Below are 9,514 nucleotides of genomic sequence, written 5' to 3' on the forward strand. Positions count from 1 at the left end.
ACGTCATCACTTGGTTATGTGGGTTTTGGTACCGTCGGATGTTGAAGCCGGAGGGTCGCTGGATTTTTCGCTTCATGGGGCCGATAAAACTTTCGCCTTAAAAAAAGCAGATGATTTGAGAGAGCACTTGGGACAGGAAGACACGACTACGACAGCTTCACAAGCGCAGGAAGCGTGCTCAAGTCTTGAGATGCGGGACCACATTACAATGGCTGCAACATTCAGCGTAATTTCCACGAGAGCCTGTATCATCCATGGAGCCAAAAGAACTAAGTTCACGGTTACACGAGCCGGCATTCAGGAGGAGGAGAAGGAATAAACTTTTATTGTAGAACCAGCACTTTATGATGGCCGAGCCTAAGCCTCCAATGAGGGGACGTTGAGGGCTTCTCTCGCCGCCGCCTCACGGGCGTGCTGTGTCACCCAGGTTTGGTCGTCGAGAGCGGAGCTCCGCAGAGCCTCACGCAACCTCGACGAGAGGGTCGTGCATTCAAAGACATCATTTTATTTCTATGAAAGGCGGCTTCTAAGTTCCGTATCCATCACAGAAGAGCAAAAACGTTACGAGGTGCCCATTCACTGTGGATAATGCATCCGATGTAGGATGACACTGTTAACCTTCCAAAAACATTGCGAGTACCAGACCATCACTGAAAACAATGTAACAGAGACTTCAAGTAAACATCCCCCACGCGTCACATCAATCACGTCTAGTGGAGTTCAGCTACGGTGCCGGATACCGATCCTCATCAGACCATCTACATGTTGCTATAATAAATGCACATTGAAAACCGAAAATTCCGAAATTGAAGCACGAGCGTTCTATGAGTTTCTGCGTTTCAAGAGACACAAAGCGAAAACGATTCATGCCGAATTGGCGGCGGCGTGCAATGACAGTCACCGTACAGTGCCACTAGGTCAGCATAAATCTATTTGGCACTGTGTCCCTTGAAATGCAGAAAGCGCACAGCAGCTCGAACTTTCATTGATGATTGAAGCTATCATTTTGTTTAATTGCCCTATCAGTGCGGCATGATGCTAAGAAAAACAAACTTTATATTGCACAAGAACTTGAGAGAGGTGCCTCCAATTTTAGGGCCTATTATGTGCACCTATTCAATGTTCATGATACCCATAATACAAACTTTCTAACGCGCCCTGTACAACATTCTGTTATAATTTCTTTTGCAGTCGGGTCAAATTATTTTGTCCACCGCCGTCATAGTGGTGTTCCTATGTCAGACAACTGATTTGTCCATAGTGACATGTGCGACTGCAAATAACCGTCTTCGTCAACCAATGACATTAGATTTACTAATTAACACGTTTGTGAGTCTTACTTGTTAGGACCTGACATCGACATCTATCCTTCTGATCGCTAATATTTGCCCTATTTTTGTGCCAACTCTTTCAAACACTGTATCACATGTGAGCGTTTCCTATTCTACAAGTGCGATAGTGCAGAAAACTTACGACTTAAACGTAGTGCATATAGCAGACTATACAAACTATACTGTATTTTCTGTGTGCCTGCCACTGCCTCCAGAATAAATTCAGTGTAGTGATCACCTTTTGTGTTGTAGGCGTTAACAGCCCAAGGTAGTTCCTGAGAGGGCAGGTTGCGCTATATCCTAGTGGCCCGTCCGGCGTTCAGCTTCGTGTTGATGGATCCTCACTCATGGTGGCGAAAAAAAATATTCGGCATTTCTGCTCTCCGCCGTGATGCCAGCACCGACTGACTGCTTCGTTACCGTTGAGCACCACGTAATCCATTCTGCGATCGTTCTACGCAATGATCCAGCATTAAATGGTCTGCAAAAACCATTGGATGTAAGTAACACCATGTCTTCTTCCTGGGATGATGTGTTAGAGGTACATAGAATTTAAGACATGTTCCATCATTCTGGGGATCCGATTGTTTGAGTAACATTAGGAAGTATGGAAACATATCCAGTAGCATCTCCTTTTGTTATAGCACCCTGAGAGCTCTTCTTGATCGGGAGAAAGTTAGACCAAATAGCCGACATGGAAGACTGAAACGTAATGTACATATTTCGAAGAATATACTATGGATGCGTATCAGTATGCATGCTTTCTTTAAAAATATTAACCATGTGTTCTCCTATTAGTATTTCACGCAGCTATATTACTGACGCGGTGAACGTAATATGACGTGGCACCCAAAACGTACGTAACTTTACGGGCAAAATACGAGAGTGCGCTACAAAATACTTATGGAGTATGACAGGCAGTGGCACTTTTTAATACACAGCGATAATTACTTTGCTAATAGCAAGTGTTCAGTTATGGTAGTTAATGTTCAAATACTCATGGTTGGACGCAGCGCAAGAGACACCAATAAGAAGAAACGACAAGCTCGGCGCTGAACTAACGGCTCAAATTTTATTGCGAGAAAGGAAAATACAGAACTATATACTGACCGTATCACGTTATCCCTAATTTAATGTCAGTGGCAAGAAAGCAAGGCCGACAACATCTACGCAAACCAGGCAGACAGGTCCTCCTTTCTGTTCATTAAAATGCACTCCTCATCCTCCAGGCAGACAGCAATAACGGCTTCAGGTTAGGTAGGAGCGAGAGCCATGTAAACCAAACCTAACATACATGTGCCGTCAACCCAAATCTGTCGAAGATACTTCACACCCAAGCAATAATAGTGATGGCTGGCTTACACGAGTGAAACCTTTCTTTTTCATGGAAAGGCATCCATGGCTCCCCTAGATACCTTATTCTGATTCCCTTGTTCTCTGCCTCATTTTCAAAAATCTTGTCTGATTTGCCTTTCTTGCCATTGCTTGCAGCTAGCTGTCTTTTGCTAGGGAATCAGGGGAGGCGCTAACGCCAATAGGAGGCGTTAATAAACGTTCCCTTTTTTTTTGAGTGCATGCGTCTCGTCTCCTTTTATTCGTCTATTGGCTACGCGCTGCGCTCAACCATTTACATTAACTAAATTGTACAATTTCCAGCTGTTTTATCATCGGAGGATTTCATAACTTTTCATTTCAAAGTGTTTTTAAGTAGAAGCATACTGCCCAAGCTTCCATTTGTGTGACACAGCAGTGCTCTAGGTGCTTTCACAAATGAAACGTTCAGTTATTTCTTTGTCCCAACAAAAGTTTTCTTAGTCATCTTACAAACCAGTATACAAATAAATCTACTACCACTTGTACGTTCTTACTGATTTGAAACTTCGTCCGTTTTCAGGAACCCGCTTGCATTCTCCCAGTTGCGGTACAATGCTGTTGGACAAAGGAATATACGTACGTTAAAAGAAACCTTATTATTTCTACATCAAGATGCTTTTATGTAGTTTGCTGTACTTTTTTGGAACAGGTAAAGATGATAAGAACTCAGAGGCATACAGACAAAGTAGAATGGACGTAGGCTATGAATAGGAAACTTCTTTCAAGCAGAAAGTGTACACATGTGGGTGTCTCCTTGATACTCTTGTGCACATAATGTAACGATCGCCTCCCCATAAGTCACCCCCACAAGGTAAAAGCAGCACTTAAAGCAATTTAGATGATTTACATATTCATCAACCTGCCAAGCTGCTTCTTTCTACCGTTTTAAAAACAATAGCTAAACTCTAGTTCCTTAACTAGCACTGGTGCTTTTCCTATGGAAAGATATTGATTGTATTATCACAGATGCAATGTATGAATTTAGCATATGAAAGTCGCCTCTGCTAGTTCTCGCTCGACAGTGTCCGGCACTTTGCCGAAATGCTGGCGTCTCGTAAGCGCAAGGACGAGCAGCAAGATATGCACCTGCTAGGCAGAAACACCTCTTCCTTCCCGGCTGACACGTCATGATGAATGCATTGTGAGATCAGTGAGACACCAACTAGTTTAGCCTACGTTAAAACATTCAGCAGGTCAGCGGAATTACTGCCCGTGGCACACGTGACGTAGGAATTTGCTTGTTTGTAGAAGAAACATCCCCATTTCTGTCCGCTGCCTAAAAGCCACAGTAACAGGCACGCATGTACGGCGTGTTCACACAGCACAACATGCGCAAATAACCATTCGCTACTTTCTTTATGTTATGCTATAGACTGTGCATGTACTGCATGCCATCCGAGTTTTCATTTCTTCGGTACGCCTCCGGAAATGTATTTTTTCCTTTTACATTCGAGAGCAGCTTCTGGGGAGGTGACTGTTTCATTAAACGCGAGCACGTTTCAACAAGACTCCCACACAAGTGCCTTGTTTTCGTGCTAAAAAATGAGTTGTTAATAGTGCACAATAGGTGCCGCCGTCTATTTGACCTTGTGTTTTATCGCGTTGAGTGCGTTTATGCAGTTGGTGTAATTTAGTTCTTCACTGTAGATGAATTTCTCTTTCTTCAACCGGTATTGAATAAATTTATTATTGTCCACATGCAGCTGCGTACTGAATGCCGCTCTGAATGCGACGGCGTGGTGAAACCTCTTCAATCTGGTGAACATTGCGCCGTGGTAAGATGAGTCACGATTTCTTTTGGTGTTCAGTCTTTAAATAGTGATTGCTTCATAGCGCTCGTGTAGTGCAACCAAGTAGGCGGGTTATTACTTTACAGAAAAATGAAATAAAATTAAACTAGTATCAGCAGGGTGTCAGACTGCTCAGCCCTGCGTTTTCCCCTGATAATTTCAACCTGTTTTTGTCACTGTATTGTTAATTTACAGTGGGCAACTCTCATTTACTTTTAAAGTTAACGCACAACTGAGCCAGAAGAAGATGCAGGTAAATAAGCCATTAACACTATCTCAGCTTGCAAAAATATGAGGCCTACTGACGATTTCAAAATTAGTCCAATGCTTTCTCTGAGGCTGTGTTTTCTGCAGCAATTGTTTTCTTAAGGAAACAAATTTTTTCAATAACGTTACTGTTGTTCGTGCGCCATTTATTCTTTCCAGCCCTACTCACAATGAAAGCTTCATATCTCCAAATAAGCTTTGCCTGCCACGAAAGGTGGTAATCCCTATAACTTTCTTGACGTATTTTGCATAAGTATCGTTGACCGTTTTCAAGGGTGTTCTGGGTAATAGAGGAGTAGAATTTCACACAATGTAGACGCTTCACCTCCAGTATAATTGCTCATTTTGCAGAATTCGTTACAAGTTTTTTTTTTTCGCCTCGCATTACATTTCTCATATCTAAATGGTTTTGTTTAACAAAACAAAAATCTTCCCTTGGCTCTATGGTTGTTTTTCTGGGTGGTGGGTCGTGATAGGTGACTGATGGTCGGGGGTCGGAGAAGCCAAGGGTCGAGAGAAGGCGAGGGAAAGAGCTGAGGACGCGTGCACTCGGAAAAACCAGTTTGTGGGGAGGGCGAGAAGAAGCGGGAGGGGCGGACTCGCTTGCTCGTTCATTCGTCGCTTACATTAACAATCATCGTCCATTGTTTCTGCATATTTCTTATTTCTCTTATTGTCACAATCGACGTGCTTGAATTACAATCGATTATAAGCTCATTTATATTAGGATTGGTTTTTCTGCAAATTTCTTATATTTGTATAATTCTTAAAATTCCTAGAAGCTTAATAATAGCTAGGGTCAAGAACCTAATGAAAATATTTAAAAAAATTTAGTTTCACCCATGATGCGAAACAGTGACGTCATAGCTGGCGTTAATATTTAAGCAAGAAGTCTTGCACTGTTCTGACTTTTCATGCGAACTATAAAAACCAAATTCGTGACTAATCTGTCATCAAGAAGAAGAAATTATATAAATCGAAAAAAAAACGTTTATTGCATAAGGAAAGGGCTGGGCAAGCAGGTGGGTGTGGCCCCTAGTCTATAGTTCCACTGATCTCAGTAGCCCGCCGGGCTTGGTCGAGAAGTCCTTCTTGGGCCTCCTTTTCCTCGTTGGCGAGCCAGGTCTCCCAATGCTCCGTTCTGAATTTTGGCGCCGGAATTTGAGGCATAATAATTTTGGGTCGCCTTCGCTCGAGAGCTTTCCTAAATATAGGCTCTAATCCACGTCACCTTGTTTTTGAGAACGCTGACGATCGCCAGGAACGACTAAGTGGAAGGAAACGGGTTTTTTCTTCTCTTTTTGACCATGCCTTGACATCATACTATTGCCTTAAGTTAAATTTGATCAATTTGGTTTTGGTTTTTGATGAGTTGTAAATCGTGCTTAGTCATCGCTCACCAGCTTTATCATCTTTTTCATTAATAACATTGGCAAAAGCTTCAAACGTACTTTCATGGGGCATCATAAAGAGTAAACGTTCATAAAAAATATTCCGGCTCGAGAATAACATTTCATTCATTGCTGAAGTAGTGTTCTCAGTTGGAGAAGTGTTCAGAAGCAGCTATTTCTTAGTCCTGTTCTCTTTTGCGCTTTCCACATTAGCAGCTGACTTCATTTATATTTCTTTAGTATGGTGCAGGCTTTTATGTGCTTTTAGAGCGTTGCGACAGCCAGTTAATGTAGATTGTAGCATGACCGCGGTCACCAGTAGCAATATCTTTCTGCTGGCTAGCATTGAAGAACACGTGTTATTATACATGATGCGTTAAATACCATGTAGGAAAAGAGTAAAATAGCTGAGAAGTAAAAACTCCAGCTGGCACTACGTGCGACCGGGGTTTAGAAACCGTAGAAGACACTGGACAATTGTTTTATTCTTTATAAAGATGTAAAGTGCTTTGGCATTACTGCGACTACGCCAGCGGGCACTGGCGCCAGCGGTGGGGCCCAAAAGACCTTGAGCCTATATTGTCAAACCGTTAGCGAAATTCTGGCAGGAGATACAACGGCCCAGAAATGGACATACAAAGCAGCAAATGTGTGCTCATTCCTTCGATTTTTCTTTATTGTAGGTTTTGAGCTTTGCTTCTTCAAAACGCTTTACTGTTTCGCTCATGTTTTAAAGTTAGCATACGCTATCTTTTAGCATTTAGCATTTTAGCATTTTTAGCATTTATGCCACATCAAACTGTAAAGCTCCTGTATAATCGGTCTAATATTCCAACCTGTCTTTTTTGCAGATTACTCACCATCGACCAACTTATGACACTTATCGCTCTAGCTACTCTTATGTCTGCCGCGTGGGATATTGCGTGAGAGGGCAATGTATCTATCTTTCTACGTATCTCGAAAGATGCCGGGTTGTATGATTTAACTTTTCGGGATGTCAGGAAAGTACCATCGCGGTAACGTTACTCGTTGATATTGGAGGATTAGCATGAAACGTCTTGCCAGAACTGAGCACTACAAAAACTGAATAAAGTTGAATGGAACTGTCTCTTGATTTTGGCTATCATTTATTCCTGCATGCTCGAAGTGTGAGCTTCGGCATGTAGAGCTACAATCTTAGAAAGACATCAACATAAAAGAATTCGAAAAATTGTATGCATATGCCATGCTCTCACGAAATGAGCAATATCGCAATGGTTTCTATCGCTATGGGTACTGTCGATCGTATGCGTAAGTGTTGTGAGATAGTGCAATGTGTCTGTGTATGGCAGGTCCTTATGTGTATGGTGACGATGGTTAAAGAAATGGCACAACTACGACCACAGGACGGCGCCGGCGACAGCAATGGCTTAAATCCAGTGACCATGAAATATTTTTCAAACAAACGCCGAAGACGATGCACAGCAAGGTGATGAAGAAGACTATTCTAACGACCCTCCTGTTGTACACAGAAAACCTTGGCGGCAGCTTTCCCTGCATTGACTTTGCAATATTCTTTCTATTTTATTTTTATTTATTTTTTTACAGCGAAGATGTCTATGCACTTCAAAAGACTCAAAAACGCTATTTTATGTTTTCACGGTGTGCTATATGAACTAGAATACTGATATTGGGTTTAGAGAAATTTAGGGGCATTTTTTGGATGCGGTGCGCAAATATAGTCAAGAGAAGGAATGGTGGTGACGGGCGGAGGCAGACGCAAGCAATGGATGTGTCAACACGAAATTAAATATGGCAGCGTCTGCGGTAGCGCAGTTAACATCTCTCTATATGGAAATAATGGACTTCTTAAGTGACATGTAATAGCAAAGTAAGTAGTCTAGGTTAAGTAAAGCCTAATAATTTAGAGATGCTTCTAAAAACATTTCCAGGGTTTCCCCGCTGCCTTGGGAGAAATAGAAGAGATATATATTAAAGAATTATATAAAATCGGTTTCATAACATTGGCGACATGTGCTAAAATTTCAAGTGTTTTGAATATGAAGTTCTTGCAAAATGGGTATTAAATACACTTTCATCCTTTTTTTTCTAGTCGTTATATAATGAGAATAGTTAGCTTTCCTGATATAGCTTTCCAGAATACGGGATGGTCATAGTTCGCTAAACTACGAGTACGTTGTCGAAGATCTATTACAAAAGCCTAAGCTGACTAGAATAATAAGACCCTTAGTAAAGTATAATTTATACACTCTCTTCAGAGCTTTGCAAGCTCCATTTACAAACAGCTCAAGGACTTTGTAAAAAGCCCTCAAACAAGTCAACGTGCCACGCCATTGTCATTTTAGGCATGTAGAGGAAATCTTATTGATAATAAGCGTGTGTAGTTTAAAGAGTGCCAGTTGTTTCGCTAACTCTAAAGAATTCATAACTGCCCGCAAAAGTCATAAACGCCCGTTAAGCACAAGGTTTTAAAATTTCGAGAAAGCTTTGATGGCCCTCATTGCAGATATTATGTTCGGCCAAAGGCTCAGTAGCATGTTTTACAGCGTAAGCTGTTACGGGATAATTCCAATAGCTGTTTCGCTTCGCGATGGTGTCAGCCGTCGCCACGGCCACCGCCGCCACCATCGTTGGGAACCGTAATTGCTATCGCCGGAAAGGCGAAAAAAATACCCGGTTCAATCCGGGATCAAAGCCGCGGCCACTGCGTGGGAGCCAGATACTCTGCCACTGAGCTACGCAAGCGCTTGCTACCCGGCAGCGGAAAATGCCCTATAAATGCTCCCTAGGCAGGCGCACCGGCGCAGACGACCCGAGCCTCCGCCAGTATGGTGGCGCCATCTAGGTAAGGCGCCCGCAAACAAAGTGTGCGCAGGCGCAGACGACGAGATGCGATTCAGAAAAGGTGCGCAATGAACGCGATTCCGGTGTGAAATGTGCGCCATGTATTCTGGATACGTCTTCGATACACGTTATGGCGTCTCCACGCAAGGTACGAACTGCTGCTCAAGAAGCGAATCGTACAACTGCGTGCGCGCCTACAACCAGCATCATCGGGCTCAGCAGACTGCTGTGCAGAGAGCATTACAAGCCGCAGCTTGCCGGTGACTCCGGGCTGAAGTTCAGATCGTTGCTCATCAAAACAGTGAAGAGACTTTGTCGCGAAGACCCTGGTGTGCGTGTTGCCGAAATTGGAGCTACTCTTGAGCCACTCCAACAGCTTACGCTGTGACTGGGCTTGCGTGTGGCGCGCAGCCTGTGCTTTATTTACTAAACGACCATTTAGAGTCATATTTGGTAACGGCAACATTATGGGTTCATTTTCTCAGTGTGCCTTGCTCGTATCATAGTCTGATGAGCC

The 9,514-nt window shown here is 42.9% G+C and overlaps 1 long non-coding RNA gene across 1 annotated transcript; it reads left to right on the forward strand.

Annotated features, from left to right (window-relative positions):
* Positions 1-3,224: 3,224 nt before the first annotated feature.
* LOC125945377 (uncharacterized) lies at positions 3,225-7,240 on the forward strand. Its single transcript, XR_007466861.1, has 3 exons — positions 3,225-3,281; positions 4,409-4,480; positions 7,005-7,240. It is a non-coding gene; the product is annotated as an uncharacterized LOC125945377 (long non-coding RNA).
* The last annotated feature ends 2,274 nt before the right edge of the window (positions 7,241-9,514 follow it).

Source organism: Dermacentor silvarum, chromosome 5, assembly GCF_013339745.2.
Source record: "Dermacentor silvarum isolate Dsil-2018 chromosome 5, BIME_Dsil_1.4, whole genome shotgun sequence".
Classification (NCBI taxonomy): Eukaryota; Metazoa; Arthropoda; class Arachnida; order Ixodida; family Ixodidae; genus Dermacentor; species Dermacentor silvarum.